Source organism: Pleurodeles waltl, chromosome 4_1, assembly GCF_031143425.1.
Source record: "Pleurodeles waltl isolate 20211129_DDA chromosome 4_1, aPleWal1.hap1.20221129, whole genome shotgun sequence".
NCBI classification, from domain to species: domain Eukaryota; kingdom Metazoa; phylum Chordata; class Amphibia; order Caudata; family Salamandridae; genus Pleurodeles; species Pleurodeles waltl.
In genome coordinates this window covers 530910726-530935903 of record NC_090442.1, presented here as the reverse complement: position 1 = coordinate 530935903, position 25178 = coordinate 530910726, and the positions used below count along the sequence as shown (strand labels likewise).

The 25178-nt window shown below is 44.2% G+C and overlaps 1 pseudogene; it reads left to right on the top strand.

Moving 5' to 3' along the window:
* Nucleotides 1–25178, top strand: part of LOC138287170 (neuronal cell adhesion molecule-like) — a 246893-nt pseudogene that overhangs the window by 79887 nt on the left and 141828 nt on the right.

The following is a 25178-nucleotide window of genomic DNA, read 5'->3' as shown; positions in this document are numbered from 1 at the left end:
TGCCTGCAACTAAAGTGAGAAATTAAATTTTTGCTGCAGCAACCTGTTCATTAACTATGAACTTCATTTCAATGAGCCTCTTTGATGCTTACAAATAATTATAGCTGATTATATAATTTCTATTTCTGTCATTGTAATGTGAACAGTCTGTTGAATTGTCAGAGTTTCCATCAATTCACTTGTACCAAATGTAATACCTTTGGTAGATTTCATCATTGAGTATGAAGATGGTTTACATGAACCTGGTGTATGGCATTACCAGACTGAAGTCCCAGGAACCCAAACAACAGCAGTATTAAAATTGTCCCCATTTGTCAGCTATACCTTCCGTGTGATCGCTGTTAATGAGATTGGAAGAAGTCAACCCAGTGATATATCAGAAAGATATGTTACAAAAGCAGCAGGTATGTAAAACACCTTTGTTCCAGCAGATATTGTTATTCTATAGATATAAATTGCAACTCTATCACTGAATTGCTTCCCATGGGCACTACAAATGCCCATTAGATCAAACACAGTTTTCATTGTTTGTAAGTAAGGCTAGTTCTCATTTTTTCTTAGAGCACACCACCGTAAGGATACATAAAGCTTGCATACAAGTCAGTATTTGCCTGTCTAGAAATGCTACAAATGTATTTTTGTGTCAAATGTAATTAAATTAATTGTGACAATGTTTCCATTTTAGAGCCAGATAAAAATCCGTCCGGTGTCAAAGGGGTTGGATCAGAACCTGATAATTTGGTCATTACATGGGAGGTAAGGAAATGTGTTGCATTCTTTGCAAGACTCTTTTCTCCTAGAAATAGTAGCCATTACAAATAGGAATGTATATCTGCCCTATTTCATCTCAGTTTGATTGCTGTTAAACTTCCCTAAACTTGCAGAGAAACAAGGTTGATGTGACTTGTTTGCCAGATCCTGGCATATAATACATTAAAACTGCTCTTAACAGAAGGTGAAATGGGTAGGATTGTCGCCAATCTGCTCTACCTATTGAGGAGCAAAAGACCCACTAGTCACCAGGAAATGTATTATTTTTAAAGACAAAATGGGATGGCTGTGGACCACTTTCATAATGGGTCATGCCCCCACCCCAAATAGTCCTAACAGACTTCCTGTACCTCCAGGGGACATATTAGAAGATTACCAGGGGTGACAGAAAGTTCACTAGACACCAGGGATTATGTTTAAAAAAAACAACGGAGTGGGGCTAGCCTGCCCTAGCATTGAGCCTGACTTCCACCCATAAATAAACACTGCACCAGTGAGGAGCCTATTGAGGACCTTATCCTCAGTCTGCCCTTACAATGCGGCAGAAAGCCCACTAGCCATGAGACAATGTCTTTTCTTTTGAACAAAGTGGGGATGTTCCACTCTCGCTTTGGTTATACTTATTAAAAAAGGAATGAGGTAGGAGTGGTCCATCCTGTCATTGGGCCTGACCCCAACCCTTACAGGTCCCATCAGTCTTTACCCTAATCTGCCCCCAGGGCAGAAAGTCCTTTGGATGCCAGGGATTTCTTTTTAGATGGGATAGGGGCTGTTCATTCCCCCCATTCCTTATGTCCTAGTAGTATTTCTGCCTCTCTGGGTATGAGACTGGAAGTTTTACCCCTCTTTGGAAGGGGGCAGAAAGCCCACTGGATGTTAAAGATATAGGGCCTGATTTAGATCCTAGCGGATGGGATTACTCTATCACAAACGTGACGGATAGCCAGTCCACTGTATTACGATTCCATTATATCCTATGGTAAATGTGACACGGTGGACGAAATAACCATCAGGTTTGCGACAGAGTAACCCATCCGCCAAGAGCTAAATCAAGCTTATAGTGTTTTGTAAATAAAAGAATGGGATGGGAGTTGGCCCGTACTACGTCAGGCTGCACCCCCACTCCTAAATCCCCAGCTACCTTTCTACTGACACAGGGCCCATCCAAATGGAAAGCAAGAGGACATTTGTTTTCCCTTAGCCATAGTTTTGACATGTGGGCTATCACAGAGATGTTAATCCCTGTCTTCTGCATCTATCTGGTGGGGGAAATGCTGCCTGGTGCCCTGTGAGGGAGCATGCAGTGAAGTGAAAGAATGGACACACCCTGCACCCACTCTGTTTCTCATGTTTTTCCTTGATGATGTGGTGGGCTTTCTAACCTCTCTGAAACAGGCAGATAGGTGGAAAACACCCACATCAGACCCTCAGGGAAACTAAAACCACACTAGACTATAATGAAAAAAGTGAGAAAATTAATGAGTGGGGTGCTTAAACTTCTTGGCATCAGTCACCATCCTGCCTTAGTACCAGACAGTATTTCTGAGAAGCAGAATGAATGGAGGGTTTACCACCTCTCTGCTAATCCATGTGTCATACATTCACCCCTATCAATCTTGTGTATGTCTTAACCCCTTTCTGAAACCTAGACAGGGGAATCCAGGGTAATGTGTCTTGTATGGATCCCAGCACATTTTGTTACCCAGAATGGTTCACAAATGGCTATAGTTCCCTTATTTATTTCACAGAAAACTTAGGTACTTCAATTTAATGGTCAAGTTATTACCATCTACATTTTCCCACTTTTCATGATTGAAACTCTATCTCCCCTCTGTAGGTGAACCTAACGTAATTCATTGGGGCTGCCATAACTATACCCATGTGAAGAGATCATTGACACCAAGTTGACTTCATAAAGTCTGTGTTTTGACTGCTTCCTGTCACATGTGATCGGAGTAGCCACTCAAGCGGAATACAATTTTCACTGTGGGAACCCTGGGTATCAGGCATTTTGTGGATCTCTGAAGCTTCCAGAATCTGTGATTTTAGCCAATATTTGAAGTTTGCAGGCCATTCTTTGTAACAATGCCTTGTGGAATCCATGCAAATCATGCCACCCTTGACTCCCCTAGGTATCTAGGTTTCACAAAAATTGGGGTTTGGTAGGTTTACTGTGAGTCGGCCAAGTACCCGCCCAAATGCCACAGCTACCCATGTCACCTGAGTAGATGAATTTGGAAGGTAAATTCTCAATGCATCTTTTTCGTGTTTTGGAGCCTCACCAGTTGCGAGTGATAGGGCCGGCCACACAAGTGGGGTGCTCTTGTTATTGGGAGAAGTGTTGGTATGCCGGGTGGTAGGAATTTTGTAGATGCCTACAGGTACTGGAACTTTCATTCACAGAATTCTGAGGAAAACCTTTTCCGTTAGCCAATGTTTGATGTTTGCAGGGCATTCTTGGTAAGAAGGCCAAAATGAAAAACGTTCATGTCACACCATCATGGACTGCCTGGGTGTTTAGTTTTTAGGACTGTTTCGGTTTGGTTAGTTTTCCTGGGTGTCAGTCGAGCTTGGGCTCGCATTCTTCAGCCACCCATATTGCAACAATGGGTCAATTTGTAAGGTAAAGTCTTGATGTATCCTTGTTGCATTTTGTGGCAATTCCTGTTATGGACGATAGGGCCAATTACACAAGTTGGGTACAGCTATTCTTAGAAGAAGTGTTGGAATGTTGGATGGAATAATTTTGTGGATCCCTGCAGATTCCGGGATTTTCCCTCACTGGATTCTAGTGAACGTTTGTTTTCAAGCATTCTGAGTATTAAACTGTAGTGGGATGCACACATGTCACACCTCCCTGACCCCCTTTGGGTCTCAAAGTTTCAAACATGTCTAGGTTTGGTAGGTGCCAGGCCAGCCTAGAGGAGCTACCCACATGGTGTGAGGGGTAAGATACAAAGACCATGTTAACAATTTCTTTGTTATGGGTGTATTATCTATCCTACCCAATAAAGAAAGGTACCCTGATGATTGTAATTTATTTTATGCAATAAAAGTATCAGCTATGAGTTTTCCTATGAAAATAGAGCATAAAATAGAGATTTTGTTGCCTACAACACCAAAATCTGCATTTACCGGTATTTACCATTCTTTTTTCATCCTTGAAATTTTGGCAAGCTTGACCTTGCAAAACTATTATGAGTAAGACCCAAGTGTTAGATTTTATAGAGTAATTTAAAATTTCAACACCTGTGAGAGCAGGGGTTTGTGTTGTTACAGGAATATTTTAAGATAGGCCGTTCCCCACATTCATGAAACTAAGCAGGAGTTGCATTTTTATACACATCCAGCAATACGTATGACATTCTGTTCAAGCTATAGATATGTTGAGAGTTAAATGTATTATAAATTACTTTACATATGCATTGAGTATGTTCTTGGGGAAATAATACATAAACACAAGTGAAGAGAGTCATCCTGTAACAGTGGGAGATCACACAAAAGAAGAGCTATTGAGACTATTGTCGCTGTGAGGGAATAGTTTGAGATCCATTCAAAATAAAATTGTACTCTACAAGAAGTGTCATGATGTGGTGACTGATGCACCAATAAGCAAGGATGAGTATATTTCACATAGCTTGCGCTGTAAAGGTTCTTTGATCAACATGTTTTATGGGTGCCTTTAAATGTTACATGCTCACAATTCATGTACAATTTCGTGTAACTGCACAGTCAGAAATATTATTGTCAGTTTGGCATATATAACTTAAAACATATTTTTTCTTTGGCTCCGTTGTATACATTTATAAATGCCAGCCAGCTCTATGTCAAGAGAAACTAACAGAGCATGGAATAAATGATAATATTGTATGCTCTGTAAACTTCATAACAGTGGATTTCCTATGTTTGTACAGATAAATTATTATGCTGCAAAGCATGCATACACAATTGTACACAAATGATTACTAGTCAGATCGATATTCAAAGAAGCAGTACTTCTATGTATTTGGCCCGCCAAAACTATTCCACTCCAATTCACTGCATCTCCTAAAATAGTCCCTATTTTATGATGACTCCAGGGTTGCATTAAGATAGAGTGCAATAGGCTAAGACCTGCACCCTATCACAGCAAATGTGCTGTTTGGCATATTAATGAAAGACGTACTGGCTGTTTCAAGCCCTCAATCTGCCTTTCACTGTTGGTAGTGACCTGGCCTCTTTTTTAAAGTGGGACTACAGATACTCGTGCTGGCAAGTGCAGTGAGTGACTGGATTCTCCTGCAGGAGGGGGCCTGTGGGATCCCTGGGACCCCATTCTAAAGGATGCCCTTCTGGGGTGCACAGACTGTGCTGAACTTCCATCTGGTGCACAGTCAGTTCATCTTCTGATGGCCTTTTTGCCTCTGTGCTCTCATCTGCAATAAGGTGTGGGTACAAAGGCAAAAAATTCCTTCTTTGCATGGGGCAGGTCACTCACCTATGCAAAGAAGTGAAAGGAATCCTTGAGATCGTGTAGCGCACATTAAGCACTAAAACGATCCATACTGGAAAAGGGGACATGTAAGCATTTGGAACCCCTTCTTTAATTCCAAGAAGCCCCAAAGGAAGAAAAAGTTGGTGCCCTTTGTACACCTGGGACACTGTATGAACTATTGCTCACAGGCTTTTCCTGCTTTCAGTATGTACACAGAAATCACCTACACTAGAGCAATATGCGTGCCTTTTCTTTACATTGTAGGACTTGACTATTATTGATGCACAATGCTCCTGTGGAAACAGTGACTTGACACCAGTTTGAGCTATCCACTAGTTGGCAGGCTGCGTTATCTCAAAATGTAACGTTCAGGTCCTGTGAAATAGGGGACCAAAATTATACTCAACAAGTGTCCTATATTGTATTTCACCTAACACATTAATATTTTTTTAAGAAATCTTTTCATTATTATTTAATGTAGAGGGTTCACACTGTTATATATAATGGAGCATGGAGAGTACATGTTTAGTAATCCAAAACACTTCTCATGACTCCACGTAATATGCCAACAAAACATTCATGGCGCTTTTACGGCCACTTCACCTTTGAAGGAAAACTCCTCTCAACCTTTAGCCTCCATTCTCAGGACTGCCCTGAAGATCCACTTCCCCTCCCCCACCTCTGACAGATGCCCAATCTCCCATACTTTTTCCCAGTTTTTGGGGCATCCCCTTTCTTTATATATAGCTTTCTCAGCTCTCTGGCACCAGTCCAGGTCGAGCTACCACTCTATCATTCGAGGGGTGGCAATGCCTACCCAGGCTCTCGCTATGTTGTGTTTGGCTACTCCTGATGCCACCCTAAACCAGATTCCCTGGTATCTGGGCCATGTATTTTCTCCCAAAATTCCCAGTGGGAACCATTTAGGATGCATAGGGATCTCTAGTGTGGCGATCTGGGACATCTCCCGGGCTATGCTGGACCAGTGTTCCCGTATCAAGGGACACCCCCAGAGTGTATGTATGATTGTGCCCTCTTCATTACAGCCTCTCAAGCATAGTGGACTCGCCGCCTTAACAATTTTGTGTAGAACCGTACGAGAATAGTACAATCTATTCAGGATCTTTAACTGGATTAGTTGGAATCTGGCCCTCATGGCTATTTCCCTGGGTGCCTCTGAGAGCTCCCTCCCATTCATCATCTCCTGAGGTTCCCAAATCGTCCTCCCATGCCTCCCTCAATTTGCTCAGTAGATCCAGAGTGTTATTGATTTGTTTACTGTAAATCACAGAGATCCCCGGAGTAGAGCTCTGCCACTTCTCTTAGCCTGTCTTGGGTCTTCCTATCCCTCAGGCTCCAGGCATCTAGGCGGCTCGGCAGTGAGAAGTTCGTCATTGGGCCAGTGTGACCCCCCGCGTGGATGACAGTATCCCGGAAACGGGAAGCATGACTGCTCAATGTGAAAATGTAGTCCAGCTGGGAGCAGCTTCCGTGAGCAGCAGAGAAATATGTGTATTGTCTCGCCTGAGGGTTGCTGTCTTTCCTCAGGTCGACCATACCCAGCGCCCTCACAAATTGGGATAGCGGTCTGCCACCCCCTCTGCTATCGGGTCCCCCAGATCTGTCTATTCTGATGTCCTTAGTTAAGTTTAGGTCAACCCTAAGATCAGGATCCCAGGGGGTAGTCCCAGTAACAGGTCCCCAACCTCTGGGAAAGTCACCTCTTGTAGGCTATGGGAGAGATACAGAGAGCAAATGTTTAGAGTGATTCCCTACAAGGTTCCAGAGAACTCCCCATACCGCCCATTGTTATTGTGCCATAATTGATGTGGGATGAGAGCGACAGATTTTTTAACAAATATTCCTATGCCCCTGGAATCAGTGGTGTATTTAGCATGCGCCATGAATATATATAGCCAAATCTGTTTAGTGCCTTATGATAATTCCCTCGGAGATGTATCTCCTGTAGCAGGATAATATCTGGTGCATGACGTCTTAGGTGTTGCAAGACCAGTGTACGCTTGATCTTGCTGCCATGAACATTGACGTTCCATGACCATATGATCGAATTCTGTACTGCAATTGCCATGTTCTAGTACTACTATAGTGCTGGGGCTAGATATCCACTCTAAGTGGCATTTCACCCCCCTCCCTTTCGAGGATCATCATCACTCCAAACTGTGCTTTGCAAACCCAGAATGCCCAAGAACTAGGTTAAACAAATAGAACTCTCATCAGAAACAAAAAGAGTAAAACTGATTCCCACAACTCCCTCCTCCCAGCTACCCTGCATTGTGGGTTCAATACTGCCAACAACCCCAACTTGCAGAGCACCTGTCGCCCTAAATAAAACATTTTGCAGTGGGGATGTGCCGCTGCATGTGCGTTGTAAGGATGTAATTTGGTTGAATGTCTAATGTACCTGTGTGCAGAGGAGTTATCTTGCACTTGGTCACTATGCAGCGGAGTCTTTTCCAGGCTCCCCACTCAGTCTACCCTTATCAGCAGAGGGATTCTCAAGCAGTAGGTGTCCTAGAGTCCATAAACCTCTGGGGTTGTTACCTGATACGTTTTAAGCTTCTGTCTGGGAGAGGCACCTCCTTTGTCTCCAGCTCGGTGCGCTTGGTTTTGCCCTGTCTGCCTCGGGCCGGGACTTCCCGCAATCTCTCTGCTTCATTCCGGCCACTCTCCATCCCTCCAGCCAGACCCATGCCTCCTCTGGGCACCCAAAATGCCAGGTCTTGCTACCGGCCACCACTCTGAGCCGAGCTGGGAACAGCATCATATATGTCACTTCCCTGGTCCACAGCGCTTTTTTGACTTCCTCAAAGTTCTTCTGTTGGCACAGCACATGGAGGGTGAAGTCTGGAAAGAAGTGAATAACAGCGTTATCCAGTCCTAAGTCACTGTAGGATCTAGCCACTTGCAGGATGGTGTCGCGGTCCCTGTAATTCAGGATCCTGGCATTTATCGTGCATGGCGGGCCCCCGGGTTTGGGGGAGGACCTGGCATTCGGTGCCCCCTTTCCACAGAGAAGAGGTTAGACAACTGTTTCGGCTTTAGATTGCTCAGAACCAGGTCTTCTGTTCTAGGGCCCTCCATGCCCTCCTGTACCCCCCCACTCTCACGTTGTTTCTCATGGGCCTCAAGTTTGGCCTCCATCTCCGAACTCTTCTTGGTGAGGGGTCAAACCTGCTCCTCCATGCATTAAGTGATTGTCAGCATCCCCTTTATGCTTGTTTCGGGCAAGCCCACCTTCTCTGACAGCTTGCCAAAATCCATCCTTAGGAGGTTGACATCAATCTTGGCTACGTCTAATTTAGGTTCCAGGGGTGAAATAGAGCCTCTAAGTTCTTGTATGGCTACCATGATGGTTATGAATGAGGTCTCCCCATTAGTCACTGAGTCTTCACTATGGGATCCTACCTCATTACTCAGCATCTGACCCCCTGGTGCCAACATTCGTATGGTGTATTTGTTTAGGCTATTTGCTTGCGCCGTTTTTGGGGTGTGGCCCTTGAACACGGCCCCAGCTTCCTGCTCCTCTCCTCCTGCTGCTACCAGTTGCAACAATGTCCTCGCTCAGGCCCTCACCCTTCTCTCCTCAGGGCCACCGGAGAGAGGTACCGTCCAGGCTGTAGGGGCAGGCAGCGCAGCCACCCAATCACTGGGAGAGTCACACCTGTCCCCCCACAGGCACCCGTGCAGCCGGCCCTCCTGTTCCCGGGCCCCTGCCAACACTCCACAGCCTCATCACAGGTCCACTAGGCCTCTCTATTCTACAGCCCCTGTACACCACCGACTGCCCCATCATCAGTAGCCCCCAGCTTACGGGTCACAGCTCTGCCGCTGCCACTACTGGATTCCAGGTGGGGGTTCTTCCACCCTGCTTACCTCGGCCCCGTCCATGCTCACTTTCCTGGCTACACGTCTCCTCACCAGAGTCCTCCGGTGCCATCAGCCATCTTGATTCAGGCCACACAAGGAGGTCGGGCCTGTAGTCTCTGTCGTCGGATTGCGGGCGACTCCACAAGAGACTGCCCAATGCTGTACAGTGAGCCAAAAGCTCAGGGCTACTGCTGAGTCCTGCTTTCTGAGAGGATAATTGTAGGTTTTGGGGGTTATTTGCTCAGGCGGTGAGAGAGCTCTCTCAGCTCATGGCCATCTTCGCAAGGGGCAAGCTCCGGCCCCCACACAGTAATATTATCCTAGGTAAATGATCACGTAACTTCAATATTATATATACTATTTGAACAAGATTCTTATGACAGATGAATCAATGTTTCATGTTTGTATAAAGGGTATAATAGAATTTTGTAAAATGTAATGTAGTACCAGAGTAGTACTACTCATGTACTACAAAATGCTATTTACAAACCTATGGCAAGAGACATCTGCCTCTTTTATCTTTTCGGTGCAGAGTGCTCTGCCATGGTGGTGGATATCTCCGGTTCCATTGGAGTACTTTTTAGTGTAAATGTGGGAGGGACAATGGATAGTGGGTGCAAAATTTTGAATTCTTACTACTAACTGGTAGATGTTTAGGGCTAATACAAATACACACCAAAACTGAGTAATACCATTCACAAACTGCAATTGTAAAGTTACCTCAGCCCTGAAGGTGCCAAAAGAGGTGTACATGTACTCCATCCTAGCCTTGGAGCAGGTCAAGCACCTCAACATGCCACTCACAGTAACTATAACTCACTCACCTAGAAAAACAATTGGGGTAGGGAACTAAAATGTTATTCAAATGTATTTTATTACAATTATTACAATTATTTAAATAATTTAATTTCTTATAGTTATTTGTGTATATGTATTTATATGTATATAACATTGATAATGAATTTCTATAATTCTAATTAAACTTTTAATGGAAAAATAATTTTAATATATTGAAATTATAACTTTCAATAAAATTGACTACATATTAAATAAATATAAAACTGTTAGCGAGGGTAGGAAATGTTTTTACAAGTTAAATTAATATATTTACATGCATTACTGATTTAATACACATTTAATTTGATGAATTAAATGTGATATTTTAATGTATTAGTTCCTGGTTAATAGCAGATATTTAAAATACATCTACATTTATGGCAGACTCCCTTTGTAGACAAAAAAACAGTCACCAGGCCCTGTCACACAAGAAACACCATTGTGCTGAGACTTTCTTCACAGACACTCGTCACCTCTGACGTCCACTCCTTCCACCTATATATCCACTGAGAAACTGCTGGAATTTAGGAAAGTACTTCTCATCTACAACCTTGAAAGAGAGTAGTGCTCACTTCCACAGATTTCTACAGGATGAATCAGTAGGCTTCTGAGGCTTCAATATCGCATGCCTGTTGGAAATGGCGCTCGCTAGAGGGTCACCCCCAATATATTCCCTTCCTCTTTCTACTTTTTGCTGGATTTCTGCATGTTGGCCTTTGGCTCGCTCCCCTAAACATGGTTTCATTGGCATATACCTGATTGGTATATTTCATTTACAAGTAGGCCCTGTAAATTAAATGCTACCATTGAGCCAGGGTAGTGTAGGCTCTCATTATATCAATGATGTTGCTGAATTCGGGCGGCAGCACCACCAGGTTGTGTGGAACTGAGTCCAATTCCACACCATGTCACAACTGTCGGCCTAACCCTTTCGGCCAGCTAGCAGTACCTCACTAGCACCTAAAAGTGGCAGTGTTTTGTGGCAGCTGAGCACATGATATTCTGATTTCTAAGGTCAACATCTCTGAGACCTCCTCCTTGATGTTGGCCTTCACCTTATCCGACAACCTGTACATTTTGTTCTTCACAGGGGACTGTCTCCTGTGTCAGTGTCATGGACACATAGATGGGTAAGTCCAGGAGTAAGGGAAAACAGGGAAGAGAACTGCTCTAACAACTCATAGCAGTCTCCTCTCTGCTCTAGAGTCAGGGAGTCAGAGAAAATGACACCCTCCACTGACCAATCACCTTATTTGGCAGAGAGGAGCTCGGGTAGAGGTTCACTCTCCTCTTCCATGCCCTCATCTGTGACTAGGAGCATAATGACCTCAGACCTCTCAAAGTGAGGTTTGAGTCTGTTGTGGTGGAGATCCCTTAGGAGATGCCTAGGGTTCTTGAGATCCACTAGGTAAGTAGCCTCCCCTTTCCGCTCCTTAATCTCAAATGGGCCAGACCAGTGGTCCTGGAGAGCCCTAGGCTCTACTGGCTCCATCACCCAAACCTTGTCTCCAGGTAAGAACTCAACCAGAGTGGTCTTCCTGTCATATGCTCCTTCATCACGTCTTGACCGGCCTCAAGGTTACTCTTGGCCTGCTTCCAGAAGCATTGGGTTTGGTTGTGGAGGGCCAGCATGTAGCTGACCACATCCTGGGGAGGTGTCTTGGGAGCTTTCATCCAGCCCTCTTTAACTAAGCTTAATGGTCCCCTGACAGGGTGACCATAGAGAAGTTCAAAGGGGCTGCACCCCACTCCTTTCTGGGGCACCTCCCTGTAAGCAAACAGCAGGCATGGCAAGAGGACGTCCCACTTATGCCTCATGGCTTCCGTTAGGCCATTGATCATGCCTTTAAGGGTCTTGTTGAATCTCTCAACAAGCCCATTGGATTGAGGATGATAAGGGGTGGTAAACTGGTAGGTCACCCCATACTCATCCCACATGGACTTCATGTACGCAGACATGAAGTTTGTGCCTCTGTGAGACACAACTTCCTTAGGGAATCCTACAGGGTAAATATTCCAAGCAGGGCGCTGGTCACCACTGGTGCAGTCACTGTTCTCAGAGGGATTGCCTCTGGATAGTGGGTGGCATGGTCCACCAAAACCAGGATAAATCTGTTGCCCAAGGCAGTTTTGGGGTCCAAGGGACCAACAATGTTGATGCTCACCCTTTCAAAGGGGGTGCCAATGACGGGGAGTGGGAGCAGGGGAGCTTTAAGCTTTTTCCTTGTCTTCCCACTAGCCTGGCAGGTGGGGCAGGCTCTGTAGACATTATCTGAGGCTACCCTTATTCTGGGCCAATGGAAGTGGGTGACAAGCCTGTTAAAGGTCTTGTCTTGGCCAAGGTGTCCTGCCAGGGGAATGTTGTGAGCCAGACCCAGTAGGAAGGCCCGGTAACACTGGGGGACCACCAGCACATGTGCTGCCCCAGGGCCCGAATGTTAGGCTCACTGTAAAGGAGGTCAATCTCCCAGTAGATATGGTAAGTGACAGAGGCGTCACCTGCTGCTTGGGCTGTGGCCTGTTGCCTCAGACCCTCAACGGTGGGGCATTCCTTCTGCGCCTTGCAGAATTCTGCCCTGGTTGGCCCACCCTCTACTTGCCAGCCAGCAAGTTCAGGTAGGTTGCCCAGGTCAGCTATGTCCTCCCCATTTGGCTCAGGGGACTCCTCCTCCTCAGGGGCCCCGTCCACTACCGTGGGAACATCTGAGGTGGGTTTCCCGCGCCTCTTGCCCTTCCCCTTTGCAGCTGTCTGGGCCATTGTTCCAGGCTCCAGACGCCTTTGACTCCCTTCCCGGGCAGCCATGGACCTTGTGGTCATGCAGACCCACTCAGGCAAACCTTACATCTCCAGGTGGGATCTGAGCTCTACCTCCTTCCAGGCAGTATGCTCAAGATCATTGCCTAACAGACAATATACAGGCATGGCAGGACTCACAGCTACTTTCAGAGTACCAGAGACCTCCACCCCCACTCAAAGGGAACCAGAGCCACAAGTAGATGACTCTCACGATTGTCAGCGACTATGACCTGGTGCAACGTATTAGGGACTATCTGCTCTGCTGACACCAGCTGACTCTTGACAGTAGTCATACTGTCTCCTGTGTCACGCAGAGCCTCCACCCTTTGCCCATCAATGGTGACCCACTGCCTATACTTTGAAGTATTTTCCGGCATGTGGGCTTTAGGCACCATCTCTCTTTCTCCCAGGGACACTAGGGAAACCTCTGTCTGCCCCCCAAAGCTAACTGCGCCTGTCTCCCCCCGAGCGCTACACTAGCCAACCCAGGTGTCTGTCCAGTGGTGGACTGTGCTCTCTTGGAACACTGGGAGTCGCCCTTATAGTGCCCATGCTGGTAGCACTCTAAGCATTTGGGGATGAACTTCCCTAATGTTTTATCAAAGTACCCTGGCTTCTTCCCAAATCTAGAAGAGGAATGGTTACCATCCCCGTCCCCCGGGAATTATTTTGGGGGCCTTTTGAGAACTCCTTATCTTTAAGTTTTTCTCCCCCCTGTTTCTTCTGTTGGGAACCCTGACCACCTTTGTGGGTGACCCCCCCAGATGCCTTCTTGGACACTCTGGAGCTAACCCAGAGGCCCGCGTCCTCGGCAAGCTTCCTGGGATCAGTTAGCTTACTATCTACTAAGTGCTGGCACAACTCTGTAAAAGAAATACTGAACATATGCTCTCTCAGAATCAAGTCATATAACCCTTTGTAATCATCTACTTTGCTGCCCAGCACCCATCCATCCAGTGCCTTATTGGAGAAATCATAACAATCTACTCAAGTTTGTGTGCAAAGTTTGGCGCTGTCCCTAAACCTCTGATGGTATTTCTCAGGAGTCAGCCCAAACTTGGCCAGTAAAGTGGCTTTCATGGGTGCATAGACATATCTATCTTGTGGAGCTAGTGTAAGAAGTGTGTCCTTCCCCAATGCTGGTACATAAATCCACAAGGCCACCCTCCTCAGAGGTCCCATTGGCCCTTAGTGCAACTTCATAGGCAGCCAGCCACTTGTCAATGTCATCTCCCACCACAAATTTTGGCACCACATTCTTGGGTATGCAAACCTTTTTCTCCCCAACAGGTCCTGCATGTATGCTGCCACCCTCACTGCTGGACTCAGACTGTCTCGCCTTGATCTACAGCTCCTTGAGACTCAGTTCATGAGCCAACAAACCTTTTTTTCTCAGCTAAGGCTCTCTCAGCTGCTTTTGCTTCTCTCTCTGCTCTCCTTTCCTCATGTTGAGCTTCAATTTTCAGCCTTGCCATTTGCAAATGACTTTCGTTCTCCTCTCTCCTTTCCTCTGTGGTCAGTCCCTGATCAGAGACACTGCTCCCTGGTTTGGCAGGGGGCACAATTTTAGTGGTAACATTATCCACTGAGGGCAAAAATCCTCTGGGGAGTAATCTTCTAGCTCCTCCTCCTCTTCAGTATCCTTCTCTGAATGGGCTCCTGCCCAGGCCCTCAGCGCCATTTGAAATTCCTCCTTTATGGAAGCACCTTGGGTGGGTACTCCCATATCCCTGCAAAACCCTTTCAGGTGTTTGACAGTATATGTCTCCAACAGGGCCAGGTCAAAATCTCCTGCTTGAGACCCAGCCTGAGATATGTTGAGTGAAGATTTAGGTCAAAACAGTGTCAGGAAAAACAAAATTGAAAAAAAAGATAAAAATCAAGTTGACTTTCAACAGTGGGTAGGTACTGAAATACTTATCTACTGTATGTCACTGCACAAATACAAGTCCTAATCCCACCGCTGATCATCAATGTTAGAAATGGGGTCTTTGGTTGGCAGTCAGGTTACCCCCTATCCAAGCTAGGACCATCACTCTAGTCGGGGTAAGTCACACACAATTTGAATTATACTGTACCCACCCTCTGGTAGCTTGGCACTGAGCAGTCAGGCTTAACTTAGAAGGCAATGTGTAAAGTATTTGTGCAATAAATCATACAATACCATTATATAGCACCACAAAAATAAACCACACAGTGTTTAGAAAAATATATAATATTTATCTGGTTAAAAGCAGGTCAAAAGGATCAAAGATGCAATAAGTAAATGTAGAGATATCACTGAAAAGTGATGTAAAGTGTCTTGAGTCTTTTAAAAGTAAACAAAGTCTCTTTCAAAGACAAAGTACCTGGTTCGTGTGAAAAATCTCCGCAAAGAACTGCAGAGGAGGAGATGCGTGGAGACAAAGGGCAAAGGGATGTGTGTCGATTTCTCGGGCAGGACACGGCGATGCGTCATTTAGTTTTCACGCAGAGACGGCTGTGCGTCGATTTCCGGCATTCGATTGTGGATTCTCTTCGGGTTGTGGGGTTTTCAGATGCCCCGGGGACGGTGCGTAGATTTCCTGCGCTGGCAGGATGAAGTCACAGGAGCTGCGTCGATCTGGTGGGCGTTGCGTCAAATTTTCTACCATATGGCAGGCGCTGCATCGATTCCTCTCTGGAAGTGGGGCTGCGTCGTTCCGGCTCGGCTGTTCGTCGATCCAGTGGGCAGTGCGTGGAACTTCCGATCACTATGCTGGCTTTGCGTCGATCTTCTTGTTGCACAGTCGGGCTGCGTCGTTCCGGTTCGGCGTGCAGTGAACTTTTCCCCGCATAAGGAGTCCTTCTTCAAGAGATGAAGTCTTTTTGGTCCTGGGACTTCAGGGAACAGGAGGCAAGCTCTATCCAAGCCCTTGGAGAGCACTTCTTCACCTCTGCCAGAGAGCAGCAAGGCAGCAGGGCAACAGCAAGGCAACACTCCTTCACAGAAAGCAGTCAGGTGAGTCCTTTGGGCAGCCAGGCAGTTCTTCTTGGCAGGATGCAGGTTCTGGTTACAAGTTTCTTCTCCAGGAAGTGACTGAGTTGGTAGGGGTAGAGGCCCTGTTTATTTACCCAAATGTGCCTTTGAAGTGGGAGAGACTTCAAAGAGTGGCTTAGAAGTGCACCAGGTCCCCTTTCTGTTCAATCCTGTCTGACAGAGTCCCATTAGGGGGGGTGGCAATCCTTTGTGTGAGGGCAGGTCCTCCACTCTCCCAGCTCAGGAAGACCCATTCAAAATGCAGATGTATGCAAGTGAGGCTAAGTATCCTGTGTTTGGGGTGTGTCTGAGTGAATGCCCAAGGAGCTGTCAACGAAACTCAGCCAGATGTGGATTGGAAGGCACAAAAAGATTTAAGTGTAGAGAAATGCTCACTTTCTAAAAGTGGCATTTCTAAAATAGTAATAGTAAATCCAGCTTCACCAGTCAGCAGGATTTTATATCACCATTCTGGCCATACTAAATATGACCTTCCTACCCCTTTCAGATCAGCAGCTACCACTCAAACAATGTATGAGGGCAGTCCCAATGTTAGCCTATGAAGGGGGCAGGCCTCACAGCAGTGTAAAAACAAATTTAGGAGTTTTACACTACCAGGACATGTAAACTACACAGGTAAATGTTCTGCCTTTTGCCTACACAGCACCCTGCCCTCTGGGTTACCTAGGGCATACCTTAGGGGTGTCTTATATGTAGAAAAAGGGGAGTTTTAGGCTTGGCAAGTACTTTTAAATGCCAATTCGAATTGGCAGTGAAACTACACACACAGGCCTTGCAATAGCAGGCCTGAGACAAGGTTAAGGTCCACTAGTAGCATTTAACCCACAGGCCCTGGGCGCATATAGTGCACTGTACCAGGGACTTATAAGTCAATTAAATAGGCCAATTGGGTATGATCCAATGTTGTCATGTTTAAAGGGAGAGAGCATATCAACTTTAGCATTGGTCAGCAGTGGTAAAGTGCGCAGAGTCTGAAAACCAGCAAAAACAGTATCTAAAAAGTGGAGGGAGGCAGGCAGGCAAAAAGTTAGGGGTGGCAGGCAAAAAGTTAGGGGTGACCACCCTAAGGCTGTCAGGTCTAACATGGTTCAATTAGGATTAATTGAAATAACTGCATCTAAAAAGGCATGTATTCCAATAACTAGGATGATAAAACACAATAAAAGCAAACAGGTGACTAACAGAGTAAAACACAAGAATAGTCCTACCATACTGTCACTAGGAGTGATGTATATATTTCTCCTACGTAAACTATGTCTGAGCACGACGTAATAAACCTAATCTGCCCTTTGGGTTTCCCGCCAGGGGGGTCATTCATCCCTCATACCTGGAGGAATAAGCCTGTGATCTACAGAGACGCAGTCCCCATGTGAACCAGGGGTCCGGCCGTCTAAGCAAGTAGCTGCAGCGAAGCAGTCAGCAATCAGCATGCAGTATGGTCATCTGACTGGAATCTCCCTCTAACGTGTCTGGGACAAAGGGGTGTTTTTATAATAAAAAAGCTGACATTCTAAGAAATAGTCCCCACGTATGAGTGTGTGTTTTCTGTGAATGTTGGGGATACAGCATACCACGTCTGTCAGCAACCCTATCTGAATGTAGCCTTGGAAAACGCACAAAGTGAAATAAATGTCCTAATAAGAACATACTGCTTTCATAGGCAAAAGTACAACGAGATAAAGAAAATAAAACAGCACCGCAAATGTTGCTATTGCTAGAAAAATAAAGCAATGCTGAATAAAATGTAACGGGGTTAAAGTGCACTGTGGCAGGCCTAGTTAGCTGAAAACAAGGTGTCTAAAACATAGCTAAAATAGCTATACAACAGTTACTGCAACAAGTTAAAATTTAGGAGACCAAAACTACGTAGGCAATCCCGGCTTGCACTAAACAACAGCTCTCACTGTTTAGAACTCCATAACTTCCATTTCAGAACACCTGCGATGCTGGTTGAATCAAAGGGACAGGAACTCCCTTCAGATAACACGCCAAATTCGCTGGAGAAGCATTACATGCTCCATGCAAGGAAAGCTGTTTGCAGACCATTGAATGGCTCACAGAAGTCTCCCATTCGCTACCGCTAAGAAAGACCTCTTTCATGCCATTGAAGCATTTGTACAAGAAGGGTAGCTTCCACTTCTCATGAATGTGACTATCTCCTAGCCTTTCATATCTGCCTATAGGAATGTGTTTCAAGCAGGATGTGTCTTAGAGTGTTGAAATAGGCAGATTAATAACCCCATGAAATAGCCAGACTGCGGATAGTATTTCCGCCACAATAAAAGGCAACTTATCTAATTTTTTGATGCTCAGCATAATATAAATTGCTTCTTTCTTAGCCATTATTTGTTGTTGTTGTTGCTTCAAATCAAATGCGGCAAACAGGTCCTCTGCCCTGACGTAATACCATGGAACGGAACCATTTTTCAGTGTCTGTAGTGTCCAACCTAACTGTATAATGGACCTAAGTTGATTCTATTCATGGTGTAAAGATGACATGTCAGTTTGCATAATGTCAATTGAAGAAGAAATTGTTGTTAAGAGTGTATATGAGGTCGGACAAGGTGTTAATCCCATTATCTACAACGGCTAATGCTTTCTGTAAGTTTTTCTGATGTATTTGCCTTAATTTGGCTGCACCTTCTTGTTGTGAAAGTTTCCAAATTTACCTGTAAATTGTATGTAAGAAGCGCTTTTTACATTGTCTTCTGGGGCCTAACAGAAAATTTTGTAAGTCTGTGTTATTCGACAGGAGACTAAAGTGTTTTTTTACAGTATTTAGTGAGGAACTTTTTAACCATTACTGGTATAATTTCGACACATAGCGAGGGTCTGGTCTGTTCACTCTAAAACCCCCCATGGAGTTGACAAAACACGCATGACAACCATTTGGTCCGCTGGCCACAATAACCACCCACCAGGACTTGAAAAATTAGCGTTAAAAGTTCCATTTTAGACCTACCCATCGAGCTGTTCTTCGGTTGCATTAATGTAGTTTTGCCATTTGTAAAATTTTGTGGGAGTGGGGATATTGGAGCATTTAAGTCTTTAATTTTTGCCAAGCCTAAACAGCTTGTCTGCTGTACTGTGTCATTTAAAAATATCGTTCGTAAAGGTATCAGGCACAGTCTTAATAAAGCTTTCCTTCCCAGTATCTGCCAATTTTTAGTTCCCTAAACACTCTTTAAGTCAATCGACTTCATTCAGTATTCATAGCCTCCCATAGCCAACTGGGAAACAAAGGAATCTACCAATTTTTTGTTCCCCAAACACTCTTTAAGTCAATCGACTTTTTTCAATAGTCATAGCCTTCGATAGCCAACCGGGAAACAAAGGAATCTGAATAAATCAATTGTGAATCAGTTAACAATACATAGTGCTTTTCCATTTGTGGCTATGTAAAACAATAGGGTGCAGCATCTTTAACATTATGCCCAGAAGAATATGTAAACATATCCTTATATGTTTTAGAACTCCCCACTGGTGGGATAGGACGATGTTCCCACTGTGTATAAATAAAAATAGTATTTTGGGTACTTGCACTATGAATGAAATTACATCCATAATAATTGTAACAGAATATCTCACCATAATTTTCTTTTGTTTGGTAAATATCTTCACTTTCAAATACAGTAAAGTGCTCTAGCTCAGACAGCATAGAATCAACTGTTTTCACATCCCAGTCATCATAAACAACCCCAGGTGTTATTACATCATGTAAAGAAATTTTGAAAATATATGGAATTTGAAGAACCTCCGTCAGACCAAATATATCAAAAGATATTTTATCCGCAACAATTCCATCAGGAACTGGTATAGCTGAAATGTTCACTAGTAACAAGTGTCAACGGACCTTGTATGAAGAAAAATGTGGTTTTAGGACCTTATCCACCAGTTCAGCTGCAGAGTGTTAAGAAAGGTAATGACCATGTATCAGTAAGAAAAACCCGATGATAAACCCAATCCAAAGAAGGAAGGAAGTACAGTTAGTAGAAGCCACAGATAGTTCCATGTATGAACAAAATATTTATCTTTAAGCCAGTTTGCCAGCTTACGTGCTCTTGACAATGGTGTTGCAGGGGAAGTGGATGAGTCAAAGGAGGAATCATCTCGATCTGCAACATATCCATAAGCAGTTAGTGCAAAAGCTGGAGCCGTGCTAGGAATTGGAGAACTAACAGAAGTGTACCTCAGTGGTTCGTAATAGACAACTTCATCCATTTGAGTTGCATTTGTGTAGTAGTCCTCATTATTTCTGTTGTTTCTTGTTGTAGATGAAGATAGTGGTACTAATGAAAGATCATTTTCCACCCTCCCAAAGCTCGGCGAAGTGTCAGCATTGCTGCTCAAAACCTGTAGAGGAACTTTGTGGTCTGGAGTAAGAGGAATTTGGGAACTACCCAGGAGTCCACTAGGTCCTGCTGTGTAGTATCGGCCACATGGTGTCGTTTGACATTATCAATGGAGACAAAGCAGCTTTCTTTTGATCCAGGCAGCAGTGTTAGAATAACAGTGCTGGTACTGTGTAATCCCAGGACTGGAACCAGTGCACGATATGCTGGAGCAAACTCCTTTATCACAGCAATCTTTTCTTGCACTAGAACCCCGACTTTCGGAATCCAGCCGGTAGATATTATTGGTGCATCCCTTAGTCCCAAGGAGGCGGCACAGACAGATGGGTTTTTTGTCACAGAACTGTTGTAATTCCTGCAAGAAAGTGACACATTCATTTATGTCAAAAGGTGTGTCTGCCACCTCCGAGTCATAGCCATCAAGATCTGGAACATACACTTATGTCATGAACAGCACCTCATATGGGGTGTGCCCTCCCAAGGACCTTCTGGGCAGAATATTAAGTGCTCTCTGGACTCCATATAGGTGGCTAAGCCAACTATGACCCGTGCCTAATACTCTTGCTTTTAAGGATGGCTTTAAGTCTTAATTCTTCCACTCTACTACACTGTTACCCTCGGGATGGTAGGAGCAGGAGAAATGTAGTTGGACCCCTAATGAAGCCATGGTGTCCCTGAATGCCCTTGAGGTGAAAGCAGGGTCCTGGTTTGAGTGGAAAGCCACATCTGCATGTCCACCGATAAAGACTTGCAAATCTTTAATAACAGTTCGAGCGTCAGCTGATCATTGTGGCCATACCCATTGAAATCTGGAGCATGAGTCAACAGCGACTAAGATGTATTTGTATGCACCCTCAGGTGTCAGGGGCCTACAGTGGTCCAGGTAAACACATCCTAGTGGTTTGTTTGACATTAGAAGGGGTGTCTGTGTTGGGCGTTTAACAGTGGACCCTTTTATTTGGTGACAGATGACACAGTATATGACATATTGTTTTGTCTGTTTATATAGACCTGCCCACCAATAGTATTTTTGGAGTAAGAAAATAGTAGCCGCTACACCTGCATGGGCAGAAGCAACTCCCTCATGTCCCGCTTTTATCAGTTCAGATCTTTGATCTTGGTTGGGGATCACACGATCACCCACCCCTGGTATTGTTGCTAGGGCAGTATTTAGGCTAGTTATGCAGTAGGAATATTTGGCGGGATATGTCTTTGGTAATGGCTTGCGATGAGCCGAAGCATTCACATCAGCAAGTGTTTTATCATCCAACCTAGTTCATGAATCAGTTAATGCATCAACAGAGCCGTAGCTACTGCTGAATTGGCTGCTTCATCAGCCAAGGTATTGCCAGCAATGTGTACTCCTACACGTTGATGTCCCACTATATGAACTACATAGGCATTGGGTAGCATTTCCTTCAGATCAGCTACTTACCCACAGTAACATATGTTTGAAGGTGTTACCTTCTGAAACTCGGAACCCATTCTGACGCCAGTAATGCAGATATTCACTGTAGGACTGGACGCAGTAGTACGAATTACTGACTGTCAACGTTAGTTGTTCTGGAACCGTGTGTTCCAGTGCCATGACCTGAGCCTTGAGCTCTGCTAGTTGTGTAGGTATTTTGTTGACAGAATTCATCATCCTTTATGTAGCCACTCGCATAAGCACAAGCAGTGGGGTACTGGTGTTCAGTGCCTATGGTTGGTTGGGCCAAAACATCAGTGTTAATAATTGTTTGATATTGATCAACTGACAAAGTGTTCACTGGTATTGGATATTCCATCTCGTATTGAAGGAATTCTTGAGTTTACAATTATGGGTCAAAAATGTAGTCAACATCAGTGGCTGTCAGAGACTTTGCCCATCTATCCATTGTGAATGTAATGCCTTAGTGTTTGGAACGTTGGCCTTCATGGCAGCCTCGAGGGCTGGGATCGGAAACTCAACAATAATGCATTTCCCCTGAGCCAGAGGACTTTCTTTAATGACACTCATCTGAACAGCAGTCAGAATACTTTCTGTGGGAGCAAAGTGTTGTTCGGCTGTGGAGTACAGGTGAGATTTGTATGCAATAGTGACGGTATCACCCTCAATAAATGTTACAGAGGTGAAACTGATGGCACCAGCAATTACTCTGATGACCAAATGTGCTTTGTTGTCCCTTGTGTGTAAATGTTTTACTACAAGCATGTCTTGTTGTAATGATCTGAGAATGCATGTGTTTGACTGTCCAAAATTTACTTAAAAAGTCGGGGCATATTAAATCATATAATGGTTTAATGCCTTGTGCATAATCTGGAATATAAATTCTGCCAAAGTTTAAAAACTGCAATAAAGACTGAAGCTTTTTTATTGTATTTGGTGGTTGCAATTGTGCGCACTTTTCTAGAAAGTGGGGCCCTAGGCTCTTGCCTTCATCTGATAACTCGCATCCCAAAAATAGGACACTGAGAAAGGCAATTTTTGTTTTCTTAAAATCGAATTTGTAGCCAAATTCGGTAAATCCCACAACAATGCGGACCACCCACTTCAGGTGGTGAATGAGATCATCATCCGTTACGTAGATGTCATCACATAGGAGAATTCCTCAAGGTCAATATTGTGTAAAATGGATGTTACACATGCTGAAAACAGCCCTGAACTGTTTTTATACTTTTTTGGGAGCCTATAAAAAAATTTCTGTGAGTCTAAAGCACTAAGTGCTGTTAAATTCCTGCTTTCAGGTTTTGTATTATGGCAGAAGAAGCCATTGGAAGTATACAATATTTTTGTATTGTTTGCGCACTATATTGTTAATGAGTGCTGTGCTATGTGCATTTTGTGCGTGTATGACTGTTTAAATGTCTATAATCTAGGACTATTCTGTATGAATGGTCCAGTTTAGCAACAGGAAGTAGATGATTGTTCATTGGTGAGAAACAGGGCTCAATTACACCCTTGTATTCTAGTTGTGCGATAATTTCTCTCACAGGTGTTTTAGTCTCATTCTTAATAGGATATTGTGGTTGAGGATGTGGTTGGGACCTAATTGGTATTCCGTAGTAGGGAGAATCTTCATCCCACCTCACATGGTTGCGATACAGCATGGGGCTTGTGCCAATGCTCAATCAAAGGAGTATGGCTCTATTAATTTTATAGGAACCAGAGGCGAGAGAGAAGGCTTAATGATCTCTTCCCCCAATGGGACTTCACAGACAAATTCTGGTGGACAATCCTTTTTGGCCAACAAAATGTCATAAATGCAGTTATTTGCTTCCAAAATATAATGTCAATTGTGTGCTCAATTTCTCCCTCTAATTTAATTTTCATTTAATATACCCTATTTGAAGGGGAGACGCGAATTTCAGCAGTCTCAACTTCAATAAAGTCATCAGTTGCTTTCACCTCCAGATGCTCTTGAAGATTCTGGCAAACTAACTATTGTGACCTCTGCTGCACTGTCTAGCAGAGTCAGTGTCCAGTTCCTGTTCTTCAATAAAACTCTCATCTTGTGTGGCATTTCATGCAGAAATAGCTGCCAACTTCTTCTTTTTGAATTTCGGTTTTTGTTGTGGAAGTTTCTATTCTTTTTTAACTGAAACTTCTGCTGAGCGTTGTGAATCTTTTTTTGGTTTCACATACTCTTTTCTTTGTTCTGATCACCCACCTCTCTCACTATGTTTATCCAGTGAGTCCTAAAAGGAACGAGATTGGGATGTATCAGTATATTGATATCTATGAGGAGTTTTTATATTATCCCTATTTCTTAAGTTATAATGTTTCTCAGGGGTCCCCGAATGAGGAGATTCTCTTATTTAAATGTTTATTTTTGTTTATCCCATTGTTTTTTAGAACCCTCAGCTGCTTGCTTGGTAGAATCCTTATAGGATTTACCTTGCAATTGTGGTTTACTAGGTCTGGTTTCCAAACTATCCTGACCTATACTTGAATAGATTTTGGCAATACTTTTAGGCAGCTTGCGTTCTTGATCCTGTACAGAAACATGCGTGAGCTGCATGCGCACTGCTAGTGCTACTGCTTCCCCTTTAATGTTACCTAATATTATTAGGAACAATGTATCAAAATTGGCCATTAATTGCATCCCCAAATCCAGGGCCCAGGCAGCCCCGTATTCATCTTGAATTTATTTTAACATCTCCGGAAGGTTAGCAAGTGTTTGTGTACAGTGTGTGGAAGTGTAGAGTGTGGCAAATACTGTGCCCCAAGTGTTGCAGTTATCCATTGCGAGAACTATTTGAAATGGTAAGCACATAATGAGAATGCTGTGTTTGTGTTGGGGTCCCATATGGGGAAACACAGCTTCCAGCGCATTTATTTTTTTAGCTAACCAAAACGGAATTTCCCCACATTTGGCAGGTACTTTTCCCATGATCGAATGCACCATTGCAGGGTTAATGCCTGGTGTGACTGCATGTGGTTGTGCTGGAGCAGTGCTTGCTGGGTTTGTATTTAATGTTTGCATTATAAATTGAACTAAGAGTCTATATATTGCTACAAGCTCAATGTATAAGCGGCAAACTCAGCTACTGCCAAGGTGCCTGCATCAGGATGTGGTATGTATGTGACCAATTGAGACCAGGTAGGACCATCATTACTCAGAGGACTTTGCCTAACATGTAATGTTGTTTGGGGTAGGGCGCCATCAAGCCAGTTCTGGTGCTCTTAGAAAGATAGAGGTATCTCTATGTATGCGTATGCTCTGTATTGTGCAGGTGCATTTTTATGTGTATAATTATGAAATGTATTAGTGTTCCCATCAACTGCTGGAACGTTGACCCCAGAGTAGAACATTTCTGTTCTATAAGCTGCATGAGCCTCAACAACAAATGTAACAGTTCCCCCACTGGGGCGTTAGGCTATTTTTTAATAAATGATTAGTGAGAGGGGCCTCATATTTACTGCAATTACCACCCATTGTGGGTTTGCCATGGTAAGTGTACTGGTTCACAGATAAGGACACCAATTGGGGATTAATCCTTTTAAGGTTCAAGCTTGAACAACCTTCAGCCCAAAATAGGTGCTACCTATCTAGCCAA